Here is a 27,459-nt window from a genome sequence, read left to right as displayed (position 1 = left end):
CATAGGATTTTGCACGTATACGTGATTTTGCTCTGCACATATGTAGGAGGACATCCTATTTGCAACCTAGAATTACCAACATATAAATACTAGACCAAAATTTGATTACAATCACATATGCAGACATATTATGCCTATAAGAGTAATCGTGTCACATACGCATCTAAACCAAACATAGACACGTTCAAAACCCTAAAGACCGCTTTCGCATTTTTGTCTAAACCTACAATCTACCCTAATAAATGCACATTAAATGAACAATCAACAAATAAGTTTGAGGTACATATTGGCTCTCCCTAGTTGTAGGCCGCTTGAACCATCAAACCTGATCGAATTGATGCAATCTGACGGTCATTTCTCCTTGATTGTTGATTGCTCCTCTAAGCTCCTTGGATTCTCTGCTCTTTGATCTCTGAAAATGTTGTGGATGTAAATGAGGATGTTTTCCCCCTTCGCCTCTATATATAGGTTGTGAAACCCTAACTACCTATGCTTCCCTCTCCCTATCATTTACATGCTTGTTGATCCCTTTTGAGTCCAGTTTTCTCTCGTCTGAATTTGTCATTTTATCATTATCCCTTCTAGCCTTTCTTTTATATTGAGAGATGGTCTCCAATATTTTCAAAAAAAAATCACCCAATCTCTCGAGGGGGCATGTCATCTTTCTTATCTAGGTCAAATGTTGTATGAATTAATCTGATCTTCTTTGAGCCAATGTGACAAGATGCATTGTCTCAAAGAGGGGAAAAATGTAGACAACTAAAATTTTCCTTGCCTAATTAAAAAAATATTATTTATTTAATTGTTTTATCCTAAGCCTTCTATTAATTAAATAGATTTTTATTTATTTAATTAATTCACTTATCCTCTTCTAGCCTTTCCTAATTTAAATAAATATTTTTATTTATTTAAATTATCTTTCCCTAAATTAAATAAATATTGTATTTATTTAATTGGTCCCATTTTGTCTATTGATTAAATAGATCTTTATTTATTTAATTAATTCATTAGCTTTTTCCCTCCATGACACTTGTCATTCATCTCTTAATTTGTCTTTAACCACCTCTCTAATATTTTATTATTTCCTCTACCTAACCTTTAATCCTAGCCAACCATTTATCACTCCACCTCTTAATCTTATCCCTCCATTTTCTAAGGTGTCTTCTATATCAAAGGATTTCTTCATCATTTTCAACCCTAACTAATGCAATCAATCAACCTTCAAAGGATCGTACAATCAAGCATCGACACAACCACAATCCATTATTTTTTTAGTTCTTGTGCACAATACAAAACTCAGAGAGAAACCATAACAAGCAAGATCAATGGAGCTAAAACCCTACTAAGCATGTGAATGTTATAATCTTTCATGTATTTGATATTTTGCATGTTATAGGTTCTTCATTGTGTAAGGAAGTTAAGTAGCGAAACAACTTCCTACACTAACTTTGAGAGGAGGTTAACGCAAAAATTTTTACAGATCATTATAATAGTTACAGAAACTTAACAAAAATAAACATAATATCATGCATACCACAATACAGTGATTTATGTGGGGAAAAAACTTTCAGGAGAAAAACCCACCACTCCAAAAGAAACTCAATATATTATTCAACAATCAATAATAGATTTTAATAAACTTGGAGGGCTAGCTCTTCACAGGAGTACCACTAATCAAAGATTCATATGTAACTCAATATCCATAAGACTCTTACACACAACCTCTATCCCACTCACCTCATATATAGGAGATACAATACAAGAAACCGTCAAATGGTATTACAAAACCATGAGCTAAAACCACCCAATAAAGTAGAGTCGACTTTATCTCCATTCTAGATGCCCTATGATGTGTCAAAACACATATCAACATGCGTCCTCCCTTTTACATCTCATTTGAGTGTCTGAAGCATTTTATATTTCCTATTTTAGGAGTCCAAACTTCTGAAGGCCATAACTTGTGAACAAGGTGTCTGGTTGACAAACAATATGATGCACCAAAAAGCATGTGAAGTGCTCTATCACCACAAAACACAATGCCATATACAACCACTTTTTTAGGGTATTTTAGAGGGTATAAAGTCCTCAAATTTAATTTTAAACCTTTCATCGCACCCTCCAAAAATGAAAACTTTAATATCTTCAAAACTAGCTATGATCTTGCAATGAAAATTTACCGCCATGCTTATCTAGCCAATCTGAATCTTTGGGGAGAATTTTGCACTATTTTGTACTCAAATGAAAACTTACTATAAATAGTAACCTCATGTAAATGCAAGGTTGATACACCATTTTCCCACTTGTCAAACACCTTGCAAGAGCAAAGGGAGTATCAACACAATAAATTGAATCCTAAGGGCCATGAGGCCCATAGACTTCGAACACCATCTAAACTTCTCTGTGCTGACTACCTTAGTTAAATCCAAGCCAAAAGACATACAATAGGAATGGAAACTAAAATTCTTACACACTCGGACTAGGTGCAGCAAAAACAATTCCCAAATGGCTATGCAAATCCATTAACTGGCTGGGAGAAATATGTGCTTTTCTGGAACAACGGACCGTGGAAACAATATAAAATTAAGAACTGCGGCCACCCGATGACTACTTCATCACTAGATCTCGGATTAATGAAGTGAAATAATACCATGTACATGTGTTCACCTCCAAAAATCCATTTTTCATCATAAACTTCTGAATCTTCTCTAGTCCCCTTATAGTATTACTCAAGCCCTTTTCAGTTTTTGATTGCAAATAATAATACTCAGAAATTCCTAAAGGAATGGTTGCATCATCTTTAGAATTTCTACTATTAAAATCATCACTCTTAAAATAACTTTCAACATTTATACTGAGCTTAGAATAAAGAAAGACTTCATCAAGCATGGGATCTACATTGGTTAAAAAAACTTCATCTTTCCTTGGATTTCTTACCCACTCAAGACTAGAAAGTTGCAAGAATGAAAAGAAAATGAAATAGCTGGATCATCCTCATCATCAAATCTTAATTACTCTTTAAGCTAGGATATTCTCTCTTCATGTGCTTGCAACAAATTTATTGTTTCTTCCAACTCTTTCAGCTTGTGAAACCTAGCACACAGGCTCATCCATAAGCATGCAGATACATGGTCATCTTCCATACTTTTTTTTGATTTTACAGCTTCAGTAATACTTTTGTTGTAGCGATCCCAAAATTCATGTAGCACCTTATCATCCATTTCAATAATTTCTGTAATGGTTGGTGGTCTCCTCCCATTTCTTCTATTTTGTTGATTTTGCGTAGTTTTTCAGAAGAGTCACCAATCTCCTTGCACACAGAGATGTCTTTAAAACATGAGGAAAGAAAGGACTGATCTATTGTTTTTGATGTCCCAAGCATAGTTGCAAAAAATCTGTTGGTTAACAAATTTGTCCTTCTTAAATACCTTTCAAAAATGACTCCCAGATGCCCAAATTGAAAGACAAAAAAGAACCAACTGTTGAATCACTTGTAATGGAAATTACAAGTGCTCACTGAATTTTTGATATGAAGGTACAACTCCTTTTGTTGGATAAAATGTATGTTTTCTAAATATGCTTTTAACCAAAAATAAATAAAGGCAGACTAACATCTACCCATAACCATGAAAATAGATGTGAAAAACTAATTTAAAATGAAGTGAATGAAGATAATTAAAACACATTTTAATTACCCACATCCACAAAAATACCCTTTGTTGGCATTCCATGAAGCTTGCATTAATGAAGTATAAGTGTTGTCATTGATGTCAATTACAACTGGTATTGATGCGGTAATGCAAACGGTATTTGAGCAGTGAAGGAAACAAGTATTACTATTGAAGCGGAAAGATCAACCGGTAACCCTAACCTGTTGATATGTTGAACCCTTACCGATGGAGCTTGGTGAATCAATTGTGTTGATCTATGATTGAATGGTGATCGGAGATGATTATGCTACGTATGCATGATGCACATGATAAGTTTCAAAGTGGTTTTGGCGCATAGAGATAATTGTTTTATCTTGGGAATGAGCAAGTGCATAGCATGAAGTGGAAACCATGTGATGAGTTACATGATCCAATGTTTGGTGATCCAAGAGTGGTCGAGGTTGTCTAGAACTATGTGCAGTTGATTGCTATGTAATATAATGGTCATGTTTGAATCGATTTGTTTATAATCTCTATGAGATCTTAGGTTTTGTGATGTGTTACCGACCTATTGTTTTTCTATTAGGTCGATGAGTTGTTTTGTAATAGTGTTGGCAATTTTTGGTTAAGTGTGTCAATGTGATTGATTGTCCAACCAGAAGCAGTATCTGCAGAGCGTGTAAAGGAAGATAGGAGCATAAAAAGATATGATCAAGAAGAGTAGTGCTATTACCAGATCAGCAAAGACCCTTTTGTTCTCTAACAATTACAACAGTTAAATCCCTTAACCGGGTAAGCTTTAACAGGCTTGGTGTTTTCTAAATCCTATAACCAAGTGATCCATTATCTTGGATTTAAAATCCTCTATCGAGGTTACTCCTAACAAGGTATTTCCTTTAACAAGGTGTTGTAGTCAATCCCTTAACCAGGTGGTCCTTAATCGGATCTGTTCCTAACAGGACATTTCTGTAAAGCTTCTAACAAGGCTTGGCTCCTAATAGGGAGAACTTCAAAAGAGTTCAAAATACTTGTGGGTATTCATCCCCACTGTGGTTTTTCCCATTTGGGTTTCCACATCAAAAATAACTATGTCAAGTGGTGAATGATTTTGTGCTTATGTTTTGATATGGTTAATCTATTTAACTAGTAAATCCACTTAGATGTGTTTAGATGACCGGAAGCGATCTAAAATGTGCTATTACTAATGTTAGTAAAGTGGTTTGATTTTTTTGTTGGCATTGCACACTCCAATGAGAAATTGTAGGTGATTGAAGGTATTGTCATTGATGGAAACCTTGCAATCCTATGGCACCGACACCGACAGATAGTTTACCGGCAGTGGCAAAAAAGATTATCGGCACCCCAGGCGATAGGATTTTGAATATTGCATTTTGTATTTAATTGTAATATATTTTTGTAAGCCGACAAGGTGTATTGTAATAAGACTCATATATAAGTATGAGATCTTGTAGATCATTGAAGATGTGGACATGGTTAGATTATTGCAGAAGTAATATGTGAATATTAAGGCAGATTTTGGAGTAAGGTTTATGGTTACTATATGAGCTTAAACCGGTACTGAACCTGGCATAGCAGATGCTAAACTAAAGCAGTACATTATATTGGATTTGCATAATCCATTTTGTAAGTCAGTGAGACTTCCTTTTTTTAATTAAGAAGTGAGCTTTAGGTAGTTGGCCTTCCTGCATGTGCAGGCCCCTATTGTAAGTAATATCCATTCATTGGCTAGTGAGTGAATATTGTGGGTCACAAATCCCACTAAGGTTTTTCCCACACCAGATTTCCTTGTTAAAAACCTTGTGTTATGGTGTGCTTACTATGTTGTGCTTATTATTCATATTTACTACATTAATTCTTGTTTACCGACACACTATTTTGGAATGCAATTTATTTAATAAGGACATAAAATTTGTTGAACCGGCAAGATACTGATTCACCCCCCCCCCCCCAAGTATCTTTGGGAATCCTAACAATTGGTACTAATAAAGAAAAGGAAAGCATAGAAAACTGTATCATTCTACACTTAGACATTTACAAGAAATTTTTGATTGAAGTTCTAGATGATTTACCTAGTGACTTGTATAGGAGACTTGATGCAAAAAGACTAGCTATTATGGAATTGGATAAGAAAATAAAGATAGAAAAACTGCTTGCAGTTCACCTAGTTAAATTAGCAGATGAAATTGATGAGTTAATAAGTGAGGCAAACAGGACAGTATTTTCAAGTGGTCACCGACATGTAGGTTTAATGGCTAGAAGAGTGAATGAAATCACTAAAGAGAGACCGGATAAATGGGATATCTTCTTTGTGGAGAAAGAAAAACAAGAAGAACTCAAATGAACCAAAACTTTTAGAGTTTACCCAAAGGAAAAGGATAAAAGTAAAGGCAAGGTAGTTGGACCTCCCAACATAAAAGTGACAGACAGCTTTCCCCCACCTCCTTTTGATACTCCACTAGTTGAGACTGTTGATACACCATCGGCTACTAATAATGTTGAGTTGGAATCAACACATGAGGACACCAATCCTGATTCAGAAGTTTTATATACTATGAATATTGATACACAAGAGGTAAATATTGTGGTTGATAAGGAAACCACTGGTGAAAAGAAAGATGTGGCTACTGAGCCACTAGCTGAGAATATTGTAGTGGAAACATGTGTAGAACATACAGTTGAAAATATTGAAATTGGGGTTGAGACACAAACTGGACAATCAGTTGTTCCCCTGGCTTCTGGAATGGTGACTGATACCACTAGTGTACACATTGAAAAACCCACTGAGTTAGAGAAACCGGTTGATAACACAGAGAAACCAATCAAGATACCAGCAGTGGATAGCTCAGAGGTGCATACTGAGAAACCGGTAGTGAATGTTGAGACAACATCAGATAAACTGACAGTAGAGAGCACAGAGAAACAAACTAAGGTACACACTGAGAAACAGGAACAGAAAAAGGTTGAGGTAAAGGTTCAAACTGAGATAGTGCCACCGGCAACAGTTGAGAAACCTAAGCCTTTGCTAGTTGAGATGTAGACACAAACTGACCTATCAGAGGTTAATATAAGCAAAGAGGTTACTCACACCAGTGAAATGCAAATTGTTAAGGTGGTTGGACAATCATCTGGTTCTTCCATGATAGAATTTAGACCAACTAATGTAACAAAGGTATTATTGGATTCGATTAAGAAACTCACAGAGTGTAATACACTAGCTTATAAGGTTATTGATGATACCATATCTATTCTAAAATTGATTGCACCCAAGTGCAATGTGGAAAATAAATATTCTTTAAGTCAATTAGACACATTGTCTAAGTATATCACCGCTAACATATTGATAGTGGAATAGATAAATGAGGAGACATTTAGAGAGAAAATGAATAAGGAAAAAAAGAAATTCTTTGATGAGACAATAAGGAAGTGCACGAAACACATTGACACCCTCCTGCCAACACTAAGCAAAACAATAATGGAATTTAAGGAGTTGTACAGAGACACATGTAAGACCAATATTTTGATAGTGGATATAGACAAGGAGATCAACAAAGTACAGACAAAAATAAATGATATAGCTGACAATCTCATCGGTTCATCAGAACCCATATCAGTTATAGAGCAGTAAATAGCAGGTTTTGAGGAAAAACTTGAAAAATTGGAAAAGAAAAAGGAAAGAATACAATTCAAGGCAAAAGAGCTTAAATGTAGACTCGGTCTGAAACTTGACAACCTCATATGTTTGAGAAAAGAGATATCAGAGGTACTTGTTCAAGGACTAAAGACATCGAAAGAGAAAATGCACATCCTTGCCGGTACAATTCGAAGGACAAAGGCAGCATTGAAGGATAGTGAAAGGTTCACTGAGAGCCTAAATTTTGTATTAACATACATATTTCAAATTGTAACCAACTGGTTATAGGGTATAAGCTGATAACTAAACTCAATTGACATTTTGACAACCTTTGTCATTGATGCCAAAGGTGGAGTGGTAGAAATGAGAAAAATGGTGGATAGAAGAGATCATCTTCTCAGGGGGAGCACACACTTTTTGGTATGATTTTTGGACTTCAAATTTTGGATATATTTTTGAATTTTTCTCATGGGTGTTGCCATCAATGGCGAAGGGGGAGATTGTTGGCATTGCACACTCCAATAAGAAATTGTAGGTGATTGAAGGTAACCTTACAATCCTATGGTACCAGCAGGCACCGACACAGGCAGATAGTTTACTGGCAGCGGAAAAAATGATTATCAGCACCCCAGCTGACAACATTTTGAATATTGCATTTTATATTTAATTGTAATATCTTTTTGTAAGTTGACAAGCCGTATTGTAATAAGACTCATATATAAGTATGAGATCTTGTAGATCATTGAAGATGCGGACATGGTTAGATTATTGCAAAAGTAATATGTAAATATTAAGGCAAATTTTGGAGTAAGGTTTATGGTTACTGTATGAGCTTAAACCGGTACTGAACCTGGCATAGCAGATGCTGAACTAAAGCACTACATTATATTAGATTTACGTAATCCATTTTGTAAGTCAGTGAGACTTCCTTTTTGTAATTAAGTTGTGAGCTTTAGGAAGTTGGCCTTCCTGCATGTACAAACCCCTATTGTAAGTAATATCCATTCATTGGCCAATGAGTGAATATTGTGGGTCACAAATCCTACCGAGGTTTTTCCCACACCGGGTTTCCTCGTTAAAAATCTTGTGTTATGGTGTACTTTCTATGTTGTGCTTATTGTTCATATTTACTGCATTAATTCTTGTTTACTGGCACACTATTTTGGAATGCAATTTATTTAATAAGGTCAGAAAATCTGTTAACCGACAAGATACTGATTCACCCCCCCCCCCCCCTCTTAGTATCTTTGGGAATCCTAACAATTGGTACTAATGAAGAAAAGGAAAGCCTAGAAAACTGTATCATTCTACACTTAGACATTTACAAGAAATTTTTCATAGAAGTTCTACATGATTTACCGAGTGACTTGTATATGAGACTTGCTGCAAAAAGACTAGCTATTATGGAATTGGATAAGAAAATAAGATAGATAAACTCCTTGCAGTTCACCCAGTTAAATTAGAAAATGAAATTGATGAGTTAATAAGTGAGGCAAACAAGACAGTATTTTCAAGTGGTCACCGACGTGTAGGTTTAAAGGCTACAAGAGTGAATGAAATCATTGAAGAGACAACGGATAAATGGGATATCTTCTTTTTGGAGAAAGAAAAACAAGAAGAGCTCAAATGACCCAAAAATTTTAGAGTTTACCAAAAGGAAAAGGATAAAGGTAAAGGAAAGGTAGGTGGACCTCCCAACATAAAAGTGATAGACAACTTGCCCCCACCTCCTTCTGATACTCCATCAGTTGAGACTGTTGATACACCACCGACTATTGATAATGTTGAGTTGGAATCAACACATGAGGACACCAATCTTGATTCAGAAGTTTTATATACTATGAATATTGATACACGAGAGGTAAATATTGTGGTTGATAAGGAAACCACTGGTGAAAAGAAAGATGTGGCTACCGAGCCACTGGCTAAGAATATTGCAATGGAAACACATGTAGAATATACGGTTGAAAATATTGAAATTGGGGTTGAGACACAAACTGAACAATCAGTTGATCCCCTTGCTTCTAGAATGGTGAATGATACCACTACTGCACACATTGAAAAACCCACTGAGTTAGAGAAATTGGCTGATAACTGATGAATACTAAGAGGGGGGGTGAATTAGTATGCCAAAAATCACTGCACTAAAACACTTAACACAGTCTAAAGATAAACCGGTAAAGCAGTCTAATAGTCAAACCGGTTACCACACATGCAAACCAAAAAGAGAATAAAGCATTCACCCGCAAAAGCAATACAACCATAACACAAGATATTTGATGTGGAAACCCAACTAGGAAAAACCATGGTGAGATGGAACTCACAAGTCACTATCTACAGTATAGAAACCAGACCGGTTAAGGTCTTACAATATTCTTCACCAGAACAGATCCTGTTAGGAATCTCAATTTCTGTTAGGAGATAAGTCCAATTAAAGACTACCTTGTTAGAGGATTTTAGATTCACATGTGTGGACCACCTTGTTAGAGGATTTTACAAAGGCTTTGAGGTCTACCCGGTTAAGGGCTACAGACTTTTCAAAGATGTGAGTAATCAACAAGTGTTTGCTCTATCTAATAGCGCAAACTGCTTGGTTAGATCCAGTATTGCTCACAGCTAATGCATTCCAGCATTACTTCAGTCTTCTCTCTCTCTCTCTCACAGTTACAACTTGATCTTCTCAGATAAGATCGTTCTCAACTTCCACCTTAAACCCCAGCTTGACATTAACCCTTTCAGCAACAACTTAAAACCCTAGACATGATGTCCTTTTAAAGGAATCTAATTTCATGTCGGTCCAATAGGATTACATTACAATTTCCTAGGTTCAATGAATCTAGACATACTCAATAACATGACACAAGAAGCACCATCAATGTGTCGGCACCGTCAAACAATCGGTGGATTGGTAACTCATCACAAAATGCCGGTTGGTAACTCATCACAAAGTGTTACCGGTTCATACAAAGTACCGGTTTCCGGTTTGACAAAAATGAAGACTGGTAAGAATGTGTTGTGCCACTTTTCTCCCTCATACCACTTGGAATCTACGAACTACTTGGGGTTGACATGCCGCTTCAGATCGGGAAACACATTCTACAAAATCACCACTAGTCTAAAGACTAGTATACAACATACCGATTGGAACAAATACCGGTTGAGCACAAGCTCATACATATAAAGGGGATCTCAATACAAGTGTGTGTCCATCAATGACAATCACAACATAAACAACAGAAATGCCAACAATCTCCCCCTTTGGCATTGATGGCAACACTTAGGAAAATAAAATTTTGACATCTAAGTGTTTTACAACAAAAACTTGCCATTAACAAAATTGCTCCCCCTAAGCATATACACTACCCCTTAAAGAACACAGTGTATAGCAATTTTGCATATAGAGCATAATCATCAGAGCATATATCAAAATTTCAAAATAGATACTTCTCCCCGTGTCAGAAGATCAAAATTTTAAAACCAAAAACTAGATATACTTCTCCCCCTTTGCCAACAATGACAAAGTACCACTTGAAAAACCCTATTTCCATATATATATATAATTTTATGACAATAATGAATAATACTTGTCAAAAACTGATTTATAGTCTTGCAAAAACTGTTTCATGGATAGGGACCAGGACTCAAGTAGGGAGGTTGCCACTTCCTTCTCTGTCGGCATCTGGGATACCTGTTTCTCCATGGCATCTACTGTGCTCAGTTCTTGTGTGACTGTCAGGGCATCCAGGTTCAGATAACACTTCTGAAGAATTTGCAGTCATGGAAGTAATACCAGTCGAAGCTCCTACAAATCCCTAGATCATGTGCTAATCTCTTGCTCCATCTTGGCTGACTGGATCTGGAATCGGTGAACGATTTGCCCATATGCTACAAAGGAATCATAAGGAGTCTTGAATGTGCCCAAGTAGGACTGTAAGTCCATTTGAAGCTTGTAGACACTTAAAAATGGTCAACACTTGTGGGATCATACTTTAACATTTGCACATTGCCTCATTTTAGGTTTTTGCGTCGCATTAACATTTCTCCTATGTCATGCACTTGGTTTTTATCATTTGCGAGCATCGAGTCATTCTTCTACATTCTTCATCTATCTCGCTTTCAAATTTGGTCTTTTCAATAACAATCTTTAATCATGATTTTGGTCGATCTTGTCAATCTCTTATCAACTTGTCAATCTCGTCATTTTACGATCGATTTGACATCGATCGTCATCCTCTTCAATCATGTCAATTTGGATCAATTTGTCATTGTTCCTCAGCACATTTTTCAATCAAATCATTTATCAATTTAAAATCATGATCGAGTCAATTATCTTTCATCAAGACCTAATTCATCTTCTAAGGTTTCGTGATTTCATCATTTAACCTGGTTTGTCATTTCCTCCTTTAGGATTAATAAATTATTTATTTATCCTAAGTCTTCTCATTGCAATTAAATGTTCATTTAATTGGCTAATTATTCCTCTTTTTGTGAATTAATTAATAAATGACAAATTATTAATTAATTTACCTATTTCTTAATTCCTAAATTCTTAATTCTCTAATTTCCTAATTTTCTAATTCCTAATTTCAATTTCCTCCTATTTCTCTCCTAAATTCATGGAAATGACATGTCAATTTGTCATAATTGACAATCAATCAATTTTGACATAGAAGTTGTCATAATTTGTCATAAATTATCAATCAACAAATTTTGCATAGAAAGTGCATAATTTGTCATAATTTGTCATAATTGACATAATTCATTTGCAATTTCCATTTGAATTGAATCATGCTAATATTTTCATCTCTCCAATTCTTCTATAAATTGGATGATCTTCATCAATCAAAGCTAATTGGTAATCAGATTATCAAATTTCTAGTCAATCATATTTCGAGTACTCTTGATCAAAAATCTTGTCTACTTGCTTTCAATTGTGTGTGTGCACTTGTAGGTGAGATTCACAACCAAACCATTTGAAGAGGAAAGAAGAACAATGGAGCCACATGAAGGAGCATTCAAATCGCACCTTTGGTTTGCTTAATTTCTAGTTTTGAATGTTTTTATTTCATGTCTCTATTGAGTGTTGTTTAGGATAAATCATTGCAATGAATGCATTTGTGATTGAGCTATTACATTTATCTTATCTTGTGATGATTTCCTATTTCCCAATGTACATTAATTGGTAAACCTGACGTGAACACTAACCATCTAACCCCTTTACTGTGTCTTTGAGTGCTTTTGAGTTGATTTGCAGGCCAAAAAACCCAAAAACAGGGTAATGCAGGGCTTTCTGGAGACTTATGCGCCTGTGTGAGACAATCTGCGCCTGTGTCAAGCAACTTGCACCTATGTTGAAGACATTCTATGCCTATGTCATGACTTCTACGCCTGTGTCATGAGTTCTGCGCCTGTGTAAAGTCCAGAACAGAGGTAAAAATGCAGTCTTTTACTTGAAAATTGTCTTGTTTTTGCATTCGGTTTTCTGTGTTTTGGTTTTTGGTACTAATTATATGTGCAGCATCTTGGAATATGCATGGCAAAGACAACAAATGAAACTACTAACATGTTTTATGCAGAATCGATAGTCAAAGAATAAACACCTCAAACTTCTAACTTGGGTTTTGCAGGTTGCCTTGGAGAAACAACTAAACTTGGTGTTTGTCATTAATGTTTTAGGCACGTAGTGATTTCTAAATAGGTTGGAATAAACATGTTTTTGCTTTTATTTTTGAGTGTGACATTGGAGTAGGAGAGTATGCTCTCATCCTTTTTAGGGTGATCAGAAATCCAGATCTTCGATACCATGCTCATTGTTTTGATTGTGCGTCACCTTTAGAGGGCTTGCCTTCCCGACCATTTGCTTTTGCAAGCAAGTGATAATCATGAGAAGGGAACGACCCAAAGTGAGTACGGCTAGAATACCTTGGCATTCTAACTCACTATAAAAAAATACCTGATGGGCGAAAGCTTTGAAGGAAGGGTTACGTGGGAATTGCAGTTACTTGGGAAGTGATGACCCTTGAACTCTTTCTCATATCAACATCTAAGTAGGGCCTCATGGGTCTAAATCGTGTTTGCGTGACTACATTTGTTTGGTATCTTGGTGGGCTTAATGTCTCAATCACGCTTGCGTGACATCAAGGAGTAACACTTAACAAAAATCCTTACTAAACACCTTGTTTTTAGAGGCCAAAAACCCTTCTAGTTGCTTGAGAAGGACAAGTTCGGATACTTGGAAGAGATACTAAGTTCGCCATGGGGAGATTTCCATGGGGACTGATGCTTGGCTGCCCTAAGAAGTGAGTGCCGTGGAGGGGAGCCCGTGGGGTCAAGCATCTATGTATTCTCCTTGAATCCCATAATGAGTCCACCTCTCAAGTACCTAATGTCCTTGCCTACCATAAGAAATGTGGAAATGAGCATGATTGTCTTGAGTCTAAGTTGCAATATCTTGTATTCTTTGCTTGTCAAAATTTGAATTGTATCTCATTTCAAGAGCAAAACAAATTGATCCAACATAAGATTAAACACAAGAGACATTCATCCAACAAAGGTTCAACAAGATTCAAAAAACTCACCTTCAAACATGGTTGTCAAATATTGTTCAAAATCTTGTCTCAAGAAGCATGTCACTTACATTTAGGTTCATCCTAGGTTGCATTTTGCAAAGTTCATTGTCAAGTACCAAGGTTAGGTTTCACTTAGGTCATACTCCTTGGCATATCAATAAGGGTCATCCATTTGCATGTGTCCTCTTGCATTAGAGTAATACCATTTCATAATTCAAACTTAGGTTGACATTATCATACATTCATATTTGCATACCCTATGTCCCTTCATTAAGCTTAGGTCATTATCATATCATATTAGGGTCGCTTGCATAGTAATTGTCCCTTTGCATATAGTGTCAAAAACTAGGTTTTGTCATACTTGAGTAATCCAAATCTTTGATAAACCCTAAGTCATTGTTAGGAAGTCTAGACCCTGTCAAACTTTTGTCTTTTTGTCATCAATATCATTTGGTCAAACCTAGCTTAGTATCCAAGCATATAGGGGAGACTTTGTCATTTTGTCCTTTTGTCACTTGGTCCTTTTGTCCTTTGAGGTCTAGACATCATTTCAATTTCCTAAGGGTCTCTTTTTTAGATTTGCATTCCAAAAAGTTTGTCAAAATCTTCAAAAACAACAAAAACATAGGTTGCATTCTTGCCATAGATTGCATTCTCATTTATTTAGTTTGCATTTAGTTGCATATCATATATTATCCTTGAAAAATTCCAAAAATATTGCATTTGCATAGTGACATGTCTATTGAAACAAGGTTCCAAGCACCAATGATGTAACAAAGTTTGACATATCAACCGACAATGCAATCACAATTCTATCCAACCCAACAACAAGGCAATATTGATCAAATTTTTTATGATGAAACAAGTCTCCAAATACAAAAACTAGAGGAGAAACTAGCTCAAGAAAATGAGATTTTGGAACAAAGAGTGAAAAACATTGCAAAGAATAGATCACAAATGTCCAAAATGTTTCGAAAACTCCTAGGTCGAAATCCAAATATTGAGCCAATTGATGTAAGGTCTCTTATCGAACGATCAGACATACTAGCTCATGAAACAATTTCAAGAAAAGAGACAACATCAATTTCAACATTATTTGCCTCCACAACAAGAACAAGAAGGTGTTTACTATCAATCAAATTTTCAACCATCACAACCAATTGTCCAACATATGCAACCAACACAACCAATGGTCCAATTTCAACAATATGTCCAACCAACTATACAATGTCAACAAATGGTTCAACCAATGGTGGAATATCAATGTCAACAACAACAACCAAACATTCAAAAACAAAGGTTGCAGCACACACCAACCCAAGTTTCAAACATGTCAGAACAATTGAACGAAGTCCAATATCAAAACATGAAATCAAACCAAATCCTTGCCAAACAAGTTCAAATTCCAGATTCAACTATGTCAAAACCTCGAAAGAAAGGTGGCTTTATTGCAATGATCTTAAGGAAACTACCAAGTGAGTTCTTTGAGGAAGATCAAGATAATACATGTATGTCTAGCAATGCCTCATCCCCCCACAAACAAATTGACTCTCCAGTGGCATCTATCCCTACACCTTTGGAAGTTTCACAAGAACCTTCTATATTGTCCTCATCAAACAATACACCCAAGGATGCAATTACCCAAGGGCTATCCATAATTGATTGCCACGATAATCCAATTCATGATGCACATCCTTGTCATGTTTCAGAAATACAAGACCCAATGCCACCATGCACTTTATTGCCATTACCTGTTTTAGAGGACCCCATTCAAAGTCCCTCTTCCTCATGTTCAAGCATTGATTCCTTGCCAGAATCCATCACAAATGTTCAAAGTGCATCCCCTTCATGCCAAACCATTGATCCCTTGTTAGAATCCCTCGTGCATATCCAAAGTCCAACCCCATGTCAAGAGGATAATTTAGAGCATGAAGAAACGTGTCTTGAAATAGATCAAGATCACAATCTCAAAACCTTATCATCCCATCCAATTGTTGACCAGGACCCCATGTTCCTAGGCACTCATGATGATTCCCATATTCTTGTCCATCCTATCCAAAGTCCTATTGACACTCCATTCCCCGAGCAAGATCAAGATATCCCAGTCCATCCAATCCCAAATGATCCCCTTCCATTTCATGAAAAAAATGTCCTTTCAAATCCCATTGACATTCCAGATATCCCTTCCATCCTTTCCGATGATCCCATTAAAAGTCAAGAGCAAAACACCTTTAAAGAGGGTTCCAATGATCTTCCTCCTTGTCAAGATTAAACTATTCCTTTAAATCCTTCACAAGATCCTTTTGTTCCTCCATCTCCTTGTCTTAATCCAACATATCCACTCCAAGATCATATTTCTTGTGATGATCCCCTTATTTCTCCCATTCCATCTCTTGAAGAGCCTGTCATTGAACCATGTCCACTACATGATCCTAATCACCCTCATAATCCTAATCCCCCTCATGATTATAATGTGTCAGTGCAAGATGTTCATGAACCCTCGACATACACAATGGGTTCTTCTACTTTCGTACAATCCGATCCACTACAAGATCTCATTATTTCTCTCATATCATATCCACCTCATAATGGACTCGCATCTTCTTCCCAAAGAAAAGAGTATCCTACACGTCAAGATATTCATAAAGGCAAAGGAGTAGACCTTCATGAGAAAGAATCCCTCCATATCAAAGAAAATATTAAGGGTCATGGCCTCAATGAAATTCCTCAAGACGTGGGTACCCCTACTAAATCCAACATCCCTTCACAATCCAAACATATCCCTTCCCCATCATCCCTTCCATCCATCTTAGGTCCTTATATCCCTTCGTCCTCTATGCAAGGTCAGAAAAGGCACACATCCTTGAGTAAATTTCATCAATCCAAAAGAACTCCATTTCATTCATATCCATCCATGCATTCCTTTCCCCCTCCAAGCAATTTGGATGCCAAGTATAAAAGTCATAAGTCTAGCAATCCACATGTATTCAAGGATCAACATGTCCAATATAATCGACATGTCAAAACAAAGAACAATATGATCTCTAAAGAAAAAGAAATATCCAAAAGGCCACAAAGGCCCACTGAGCAAAATAAAGCAAAGTCAAAATATATATGGGTTCCTAAATCCCTTGTGCAAGCAATGCACTCCAAGGAACCACAAAAGCATGAAAAATCAAAAACCATGTGGATCCCTAAGCGGCTCCTTGAAGCACAAAAGCCTAAAGAAACATCAAAATTGGCATTTAAAATTGCTATTCTTCCATCCAAACCTTCCAAGTTTGTTCCTCCATCACCTTCTTCATCCGTTTTGGGCCCTTATGTCCCAAAATCCATAGCCTTTCCTTCATCAAAATCTCAATATCCAAAATACATTTTTCCTCCATCAATCCACCACCCCTCAAGGTGTGTGCCAATGTCGATCTTGCCTTCATTTCCATCCACTGAAGCCCAGTTCTTCCAATACCCTATCCATTATCCAATGCATATTTTCCATCCTTCGATCCCTTTGATCCAATCCTTTGCATAAATCCTTGCCTTAGTTCCATCTCTTTTTCCATGTCCTTATTCTACCAACGTCTTTGAGCATACTTTTAAAGATCATGGTCCATTTTTTTCAAGGCTACTATCCAAACAAAAAGACGCTTGATTCCTTCTTCCATCCCTTATCATGTGTCCATCTTCTATTGAAAAATTCAAAAAAGTGAAAAAAAAAAAAGTGAAAAAAAAAAGTCAAAAGAAAAAAAGTAAAGAAAAAATAATTCGTCCACTGGTGAAAACCTAGCAAACAGGCGCCTTGGGAAAGTACCATGATGAAAACCTGGCAAACAAGCGTCATGCGTAATTTATGAACTTCTTGCATACCACACTTGGGGGCAGGTTTCCTCCTTCATATCCTATTGCCCTTCCATTATCCTATCGAACCCCTGTCATACTCCTTCATATCCTATTGTCCCTCATGTCCATTCCTCTTTCCACCTTTGATCTTGACAAGGCTGAGGATCATCATGAGCATCATGCATCTTGTTTGCAGCTTTTAGTCCATCATAGCTTTTGGTCTTTATCCATTTGCTTATTATAACCTTTCATCCATATTCCCTAGCTTATTGCAACTTTCTGCCACTATCCCGTATAAAATCCCGACCTTTAGTCCATGTCCCTTATCCATTCTTGGTCTTGCTTATCCTATCCATATCTTATCACTATCCATACACTCTTTTTCATTCCTTGATCTTGATCTGACATAAGGATGCAAAATTTAAACATGGTTTCAAAAACCTCTTGACATGTCCCTCATGCCATGTCACTGCTTTACATTGTCATATCCAGTCTCTTGTCCCATCACGCAATAGCCCTTGGAAATTGCATCCGTATTGTCTCCATAATAAAAGGCCTTTGTCTTTCCTCTATCCACCAACATTTTAGCAAGCCTATTTATTCACCTGTCATATTCCTTGCCTTGCTAGACACTGGGGGCAAAATCTCTTAAAAATTGAATAATGTCCTGAAAAAAAAAAATCTCTTAAAACATTTAAAAATGTCCTGAAAAAATCTCAAAAACATTTAAAAATGTCCTGAAATAATCCAAAAAAAAAAATTTGCAAAATGTCTTAAAATCTTCAAATAAATCAAATAATGTCCTGAAAAAATCTTCAAACAAAAAAATCGAATAAAGTCCTGAAAAAAGTATCTAAAAACTGAAAAAATGAAAATCCCTAAAAATCATAAAAAGTCCTGAAAAAATGAACAAAAAACATTTCAAAACATTAAAATCCAAAAACAAGCATTTTGCAATAAATGATCCCTCTGTGCATAAACAGATCACTGAGTATACATCCAACGACTCGCAATCCAACATTGTACTTTAATGAAATCATGCTTAAACAGATGAACCTTTTCAATCAACCCAAACATTCAACCTGATCCGAGTTGTCATATCAATCAACCTCAAAATCATTCGTCCTTGGCACACTATCATGGGTCTTATACAGGGTGTGGTATACTTGAAACCAGACTATGTCCTGTCTTAGACGGGGTACCGCGTGTCCTGAAACCAGACAGCATGATCGTCCTATCAGCACTTTCAACTTTTGACAATGAAGATCAAGATGTTTGTTTGATTTGTTGGAATTTGTGCATCTTATCTTTTTATTGATTTATCTTTAGCTTCGATCATGTTCCTATGTTGCTCGATGATGTCACTGAGTGATTTAGAGTGACCGGGATGGTTCATGGTCCTTTTCTTTTTTGTTGTGATTGTTGTTTGTCTGCAATGTGTCTGTCTTTTTCAAAAAGGGTTGCATTTAAGCTCTGGCCTTCAATGCCATGATGCTACGCATCCATTTTGCTACATTAAATAAAGGTTCTCACCTACAAAGTGCATTAGTGGAAGCAAGTTTTTCTTCATCTCTAACTGTTTTCTGTCTCATTTCTTCTTACTAACATTTCTTCCGATCTTCAATTGTCAGTCTGTTTGCTCCTATCGTCTCCTATCATTCTTATCAATCAATTGGCCTCTTTTCTGCATGTTTCCAGCCAATTCCTCGAGGGGGCATGCATATGTCATTATCATTGTCTGGGGCATTTTCATTATTGTTCTTTGAAACAATGATTAAAATCGCATTGTCTCAAAGAGGGGCAAAATGTAGACACCTAAAAATGGTCAACGCTTGCGGGATCATACTTTAACATTTGCGCATTGCCTCATTTTAGGTTTTTGCGTCGCATTAACATTTCTCCTATGTCACGCACTTGGTTTTTATCATTTGCGAGCACCGAGTCATTCTTCTACATTCTTCATCTGTCTCGCTTTCGAATTTGGTCTTGTCGATAACAATCTTTAATCATGATTTTGGTCGATCTTGTCAATCTCTTATCAACTTGTCAATCTCATCATTTTACGATCGATTTGACATCGATCGTCACCCTCTTCAATCATGTCAATTTGGATCAATTTGTCATTGTTCCTCGGCGCATTTATCAATCAAATCATTTATCAATTTAAAATCATGTTCGAGTCAATTATCTTTCATCAAGACCTAATTCATCTTCTAGGGTTTCGTGATTTCATCATTTAACCTGGTTTGTCATTTCCTCCTTTAGGATTAATAAATTATTTATTTATCCTAAGTCTTCTCATTGCAATTAAATGTTCATTTAATTGGCCAATTACTCCTCTTTTTGTGAATTAATTAATAAATGACAAATTATTAATTAATTTACCTATTTCTTAATTCCTAAATTCTTAATTTTCTAATTTCCTAATTTTCTAATTCCTAATTTCAATTTCCTCCTATTTCTCTCCTAAATTCATGGAAATGACATGTCAATTTGTCATAAATTTGTCATAATTGACAATCAATCAATTTTGACATAGAAGTTGTCATAATTTGTCATAAATTATCAATCAACAAATTTTGCATAGAAAGTGCATAATTTCTCATAATTGACATAATTGATTTGCAATTTCCATTTGAATTGAATCATGCTAATCTTGTCATCTATCCAATTCTTCTATAAATTGGATGATCTTCATCAATCAAAGCTAATTGGTAATCAGATTATCAAATTTCTAGTCAATCATATTTCGAGTACTCTTGATCAAAAATCTTGTCTACTTGCTTTCAATTGTGTGTGTGCACTTGTAGGTGAGATTCACAACCAAACCATTTGAAGAGGAAAGAAGAACAATGGAGCCGCATGAAGGAGCATTCAAATCACACCTTTGGTTTGCTTAATTTCTAGTTTTGAATGTTTTTATTTCATGTCTCTATTGAGTGTTGTTTAGGATAAATCATTGCAATGAATGCATTTGTGATTGAGCTATTACGTTTATCTTGTCTTGTGATGATTTCCTATTTCCTAACGTACAAAGCTATTGCTTCTTGGCTAGCACATCATCATAGAACAGATGAGGTTGACAGATTTTGCTGAGTAGCAAGTTCCCCTCATCCAAGGCATTCCTTATGTCCTTTTGATCTTTTAGCAGTTCAGTCCTAAGCTCATTCAACTTCTTCACTAGAGCAACATTAAGAGCCTTTTGGTTCTCTTTCTTTACATTGGCCTTTGTTGCTTCTTCTAGAGTCTGCACTTGATCATCCACTACAGTACACAGAAGTTTGAGTTGTGCTAGTGATGATTCAGTGTCAGGAAGATTAGTACCGATGATTAAACTGGTAAGTGTGTCTACAGCTGCCTGAATAATATCTTGTTCCCTTTTCCTACGAATGCCTTCAAGGTGCTCTTGGGAAACCTTGATGCTCTGCATAAGATCAGACTCACTTGCAGATTGGAGATCAATAGGACTTGAGATAACAGCCGGTTTGGCTTGGCTCCCGGTTGCCTTAGGAGTCTCCATCTGTGTGCTCTTCATTGCTTCAATTGTCTTGTCTGCTTCTTCCTTCTTTTTCCTCTCCTTCTCTTCTTTCTCTTTCTCTTCTCTCTTTTTCTTCTCTTCCTCTTCCATCGTCTTCTTGTCTTCCTCTTCTTTCTGCTTCTGCTCTACTTCTGCGTTCTTCTTTGCTTCCTCTTCCTTCTTCTTCTGTGCTTCCTCTTCCTTCTTCTTCTTCTCTTCCTTATCCTTCTTCTTCTTCTCTTCCTGTTCCTTCTTCTTCTTCTCTTCCTATTCCTTCTTCTTCTTCTCTTCCTCTTCCTTCTTTCTCTTTTCTTCCTTGTCCTCTTCTTCTTTCTTCTTCCTATCATCTTCTTGCTTCTTCTTTTCTTCATCTTTTCATTTCTCCTCTTCCTCTTTTCTCTTCTCTTCCTCTTTCTTCTTTTGCTCATCTTCATCCCTCTTCTTTTTCTCTTCCTGTTCCTTTGCCACTTGTTGTGTGTCCTCAACCTATTCACCACCCTGATCTGCTTGTTGCCCCTATTTAGCTCCCTTAGAAGGTATGTCCTGAGTGACATCTTCTACATCTAGGGCATTGACATCGATGGTGTCGATTGGTTCTTCCACCAGGTTTCCTTCCTCATCAAAGACCTCATCTAGTTTGGAAATAACCGGTTCCTTTTCCACTTGGAGGTTGGCCATTCATGCTTTGTGAGAGCTGATAGCATGAGCCATATGCTGATGAGTATCTTTTTCAACATCATCAACTCTCCCCTCCAACAACCAGAGTCTTCTTCTCCTTGTGAAGAAGAGACCTTTATTTTTATCCAGGGCATCAAATAATTCTTAATTTGAGAGTTCGGGGAAGTACTATGCAAAGAATTTCTCCCTAATCTCATGTTCCTTTTCAATGGCAATGCGCCATTTATTATCTAATGTTTTAAATAATGAATCCAGTGTCTGAGATTTAATCTCTGATGGTGACCAGTCATTTTTACATAAATAAAGAATGATTTCCTGTAGTACTTCATCTTTTTCCTCACTATTAAATTCATCATAATAGTCTACTAAATCATGAAGTAACTTTCTCCTAATATTTTTTACTATTCTTTGACAATGTGTCAAAGGTTTGTATGAGGAGATGTCTATATTTACCAGTGCGGATGCTGTCGGATCATTCTTCTTCATCTTCTTTGTCTATCTTGCCTTCTTTGGTTGTTCATTAGACTCGGTTTCTTCGGAGTCTGATTCATTTGCCTTAGTCTTCCTCTTTCTTTCGAAGACTTTTGCCAGTTTTACCTCCAGTTTCTTCTTTGTTGGTGACCGCTTTGTCACTCTTGGAGTTGCAATGGTAGCCGGTGTCGATGCTGCATGCACTGCCTTAGCTTTCTTAGCTACCGGTTCTTTTTCCTTCTTCACCGATGGTTCTTCAACCGGTGCAATCCTCTCCAAGTAGGTTCCAGTCCTCTTAGCCTTTGGATCAAGATGCGAGGCAATAAGGGTTGAGGCATACCCTTCCAGCATGTCAAACATAACTTCATATCCCATTGGCTCTACCTCCTCCATTCTAGGCTCAACAACCTCCATTAAACATTTGTCCACCTAAATAGTGAAACATATGTCATCTTCATATTTCTTCACTATGTCACCTGAGATTCTTACCCTCTGACTCATCTTTCTTCTAAACTCATCAAAAAATTTGTTCAGTACCTCAGGGTAGCCGGTTCCAATGGCTTGAACACTTTCCTTTATCTGCTTGGTTACCAATTGGTCAGGGGACCACTGGACATCTCCTACACCCGGAAAGTAGCCTTGGAAATAAAAGAACAACCCTACCAGTAGTTGTCCAAACTTAAACCTCAGTGAATTGTCCTATTTGATTTCCTTAAGATTTAACAAGAGTTGCCTCTGCATACTGGTGCATAGGTCAAATGATTTATCCTCTTTAATCATCCGGTAAGCGGCATTTACCACTGTAGCAGATACAGAATTAATCTTCCTGGCTGAGAATGTTTTGTAGCCTATCACCATGCAGGCGTATTTCACCAGATCATCCTTGATAGGATTAACTATCATACCTCATGAATCACTAGTTGAACCAGTGAGCTTGGTCATTTCCATTTTGCTTACCATTCTTAGGGCTGGCACTTCCCCTGTGTTGCAGAAACTGGTGACTGCATGAATTGCCTGAGGCGTGATATCATGCATCCTCTCCAGGTACATCTTGTCACCATTGACTCTGCTCAAGATGATCCTGATGTGATCCTCTGTGAAGTCTTCCAGAAAATGTACTGCATTATGGAGTTTCTTCTTCTCTAAGATACTAAACTCTGGTTTGATCTTTTTGTCCTTGCCACAAAATAGACCTAACTAAGTATGAATAGCTAAAGACCCTAGGTCTTCTATTTTGCAATCAATATAATCAGAAATTTCTTCTTTGACTATGACTCTAGCTGAAACTTGTGACAAAGCATTATATTTAGACTTCCTCTGAATAAAACTTTCTGACTCAATTGATGTACTCGAACTGGTATGAGATGCAAAATCCATTTAAGAGTATTTCAAGAACATGAAAAATACCTTTCAAACACGAATTTATGGCTTCCTGATTCTGCTTCACTTCACTCTCTGTCGGATGCCAAATCACCGCTTTGTGTTCTCTACTACCGCTTGCAAACTGGATTTGAATCTCTTTCAAGGTTATTCAATTTCTTGAAATCCAAGCTCAAATCACCTTTTCTTTGCTCTTCACTTGAAAACTTTTCTTTGCTCAAAAATAGATAGTGAGAAATGATTTGAAAAATGCATTTATACATGTCTCTCACCTACCATCATTAATGCTCCTCTATTAGGGTGTAAACCCTAATTTGCCTTTTTACTATTTCCTGTCTTCTACCAAGCGATAGGTATCACATACCGATTAAGGTCTTTTACCGGTGTCAACCAAGGGTTCAAAAGCATTTTGCCGTTTGCTCCCCCTAAGCCTTTAAGGCTTAGTTTGCCAGTTCTGATATTTCCACACTAGGTGTAGAAACTGGTTCCTCTTCTAACATTATTGGTTTCTTCCTCCATGTTTTCTTCATGTCCCCTTGAACTTTTTCAACATCGATTTCTCCTTCCTGAGTGACCGGTATATCATCAGATATACTTTTTCTGCTTCTACAGAATCTTGCAATGTGACCCAGTTTGTTGCAGTGATAACAAACAAGTCTAGGTGCTCTCCAAGGTCCATTGTACATGTTTTCATTCTTCCTTCTGCATGTTGCAGCAGTGTGACCATGACCATGACAGATCATACAACTTTCTCTCCATCTGGTTGCCACTTGATGGCCACCGCTTCTTGACTGATGATTGAAGACATTAAACCAGTTGTGGTTCCGACTCATAAAAGATTCAGGACCAGTTCCTTGGGTCCTCTGAGGATATCTTCCAGTGTTATCCATTGCAAACTTCCATTCAAATGCTCTATGCCCAAACTTGTTGCATGCATAAAAATGACCATTGAACGTATTTGATCTAGGTACATTGTTGATAAAATAAGGAAAATTAGTGTAGGCTTTTCTCCTACATACATTGGCAGTGTGTCCTTCTTTAAGACAGTTAAAGAAACAGGTTTGAATTTTTGCTTACCTTTTCCTTTGAGTGTCGGTTGCTTCTTTGATGCTTCAACATTTGTTCCTGAGGATTCTCCTTCCTCATGTCTAGAAAAACCAAGACCATTGGTATTCTTTGCCAATCTAGATGACTCAAGCTTTTGCTCTAGCTTGACAGTACTTTTGCCAAACTTAGCAAGTATTTCCTTTGACTCAAAGAGTTCTTTGGAAATAGCAGTGTTTGTCTCCATTAGACTTGCATTTTCTGAGATGGCTATGTTCAGTTCTCCTTGCATGTCTTCTTTTTCCATTCTGCTCTCATGAATGCAAGTAGTCAGTGCACTGATCTCTTGTTTCAACTTGGAGATCTCATGATCTCTATCCTTTATCCGATCTTCAACTTTTCTCTAGTTCTCAAGCTCTTGACTAAACCTAATAGTCAGTCCTTCCAACTCCTTTCTTAGATTGGAGTTTGAATCATTCAGTTTATTTAATTTAGCAATCATGGCTTCCATGTTAGCTTCACCTTAAGAACTACTTTCAGATAGTTCCATCAGCTTTTCTGCATGTTCTCTCCTTTTTGCTTGAGATGCCTTGTATTTGACCATAAGATCATCATAGGCTTGCTCAGACTTAGTGAGCCATTGAGTAAGTTCCCTCATGGTGTATTCCCCCATATCTCTTTCGAAGTGGTTAAACTTATAGAAAGGTAGGCTCTGATACTAATAGATGAATACTAAGAGGGGGGGGTGAATTAGTATGCCAAAAATCACTGCACTAAAACACTTACACAGTCTAAAGATAAACCGGTAAAGCAGTCTAATAGTCAAACTGATTACCACACATGCAAACCAAAAAGCGAATAAAGCATTCACCCACAAAAGAAATACAACCATAACACAAGATATATGAATTGGAAACCCAACTGGGAAAAACCACGGTGAGATGGAACTCACAAGTCACTATCTACAGAATAGAAACCAGACCGGTTAAGGTCTTACAATGTTCTTCACCAGAACAGATCCTGTTAGGAATCTCAATCTCTGTTAGGAGATAAGTCCAATTAAAGACTACCTTGTTAGAGGATTTTAGATTCACATGTGTGAACCACCTTGTTAGAGGATTTTAAAAATGCTTTGAGGCCTACCTGGTTAAGGGCTACAGACTTGTCAAAGATGTGATTAATCAACAAGTGTTTGATCTATCTAATAGCACAAACTGCTTGGTTAGATCCAGTATTGCTCACAACTAATGCATTCCAGCATTACTTTAGTCTTCTCTCTCTCTCTCATAGTTACAACTTGATCTTCTCAGATAAGATCATTCTCAACTTCCACCTTAAACCCCAGCTCGACATTAACCCTTTTAGCAACAACTTAAAACCTTAGACATGATGTCCTTTTAAAGGGATCTGATTTCATGTCAGTCCAATAGGATTACATTACAATTTCCTAGGTTCAATGAATCTAGACATACTCACTAACATGACACAAGAAGCACCATCAATGTGTCGGCACCGTCAAACAATCGGTGGATTGGTAACTCATCACAAAATGTCGGTTGGTAACTCATCACAGAGTGTTACCGGTTCATACAAAATACCGGTTGCCGGTTTGACAAAAATGAAGACTGGTAAGAATGTGTTGTGCTGGTTTGATCCCTCATACCGCTTGAAATCTATGAACCTCTTGGGGTTGACATGCCACTTCAGACCGGGAAACACATTCTGCAAAATCACCACTAGTCTAAAGACTAGTATACAACATACCGGTTGGAACAAATACCGGTTGAGCACAAGCTCATACATATAAAGGGGATCTCAATACAAGTGTGTGTCCATCAATGACAATCACAACATAAACAACAAAAATGCCAACAATAACACAGAGAAACCAGTTGAGATACTGGCAGTGGACACCTCAGAGGTGCATACTAAGAAACCGGTAGTGAATGTTGAGACAACATCAGAGAAACTCGTAGAAGAGAGCACAAAGAAACAAACAGAGGTACACAGTGGACAAAAAGGTTGAGGTACAGGTTCAAACTAAGACAATGCCACCGGCAGCAGCTCAAAAACCCAAGCCTTTGCTAGTTGAAATGTAGACACAAAGTGACCTATTAGAGGTTAATATAAGAAAATAGGTTACTCACACCAGCGAAATACAAATTGTTAAGGTAGTTGGACAATCATCTTGTTCTTCCATGATAGAATTCAAACCAACCAATATAACAGAGGTATTATTGGATTCAATTAAGAAACTCATAGAGTGTAATGCACTAACTTATAAAGCTATTGATGATACCATACCTATTCTGAAATTGATTGCACCCAAGTACAATGTGGAAAATAAATATTCTTTAAGTCAATTAGACACATTGTCTAAGTATATCACCACTAACATATTGACAATGGAACAGATAAATGAGGAGACATTTAGAGAGAAAATGAATAAGGAAAAAGAGAAATTATTTGGTGAGACAATAAAGAAGTGCACGGAACACATTGACACCCTCCTACTAGCACTAAGAAAAACAATAATAGAATTTAAGGAGTTGTATAGAGACACATGTAAGACCAATATTTTGACAGTGGATATAGACAAGGAGATCAGCAAAGTAGAGACATAAATAAATGATATAGCTCACAATCTCATCAGTTCATTAGAAC

The sequence above is a fragment of the Cryptomeria japonica genome, chromosome 11 (assembly GCF_030272615.1).
Source record: "Cryptomeria japonica chromosome 11, Sugi_1.0, whole genome shotgun sequence".
NCBI classification, from domain to species: domain Eukaryota; kingdom Viridiplantae; phylum Streptophyta; class Pinopsida; order Cupressales; family Cupressaceae; genus Cryptomeria; species Cryptomeria japonica.
This window is presented reverse-complemented; position numbering follows the sequence as displayed.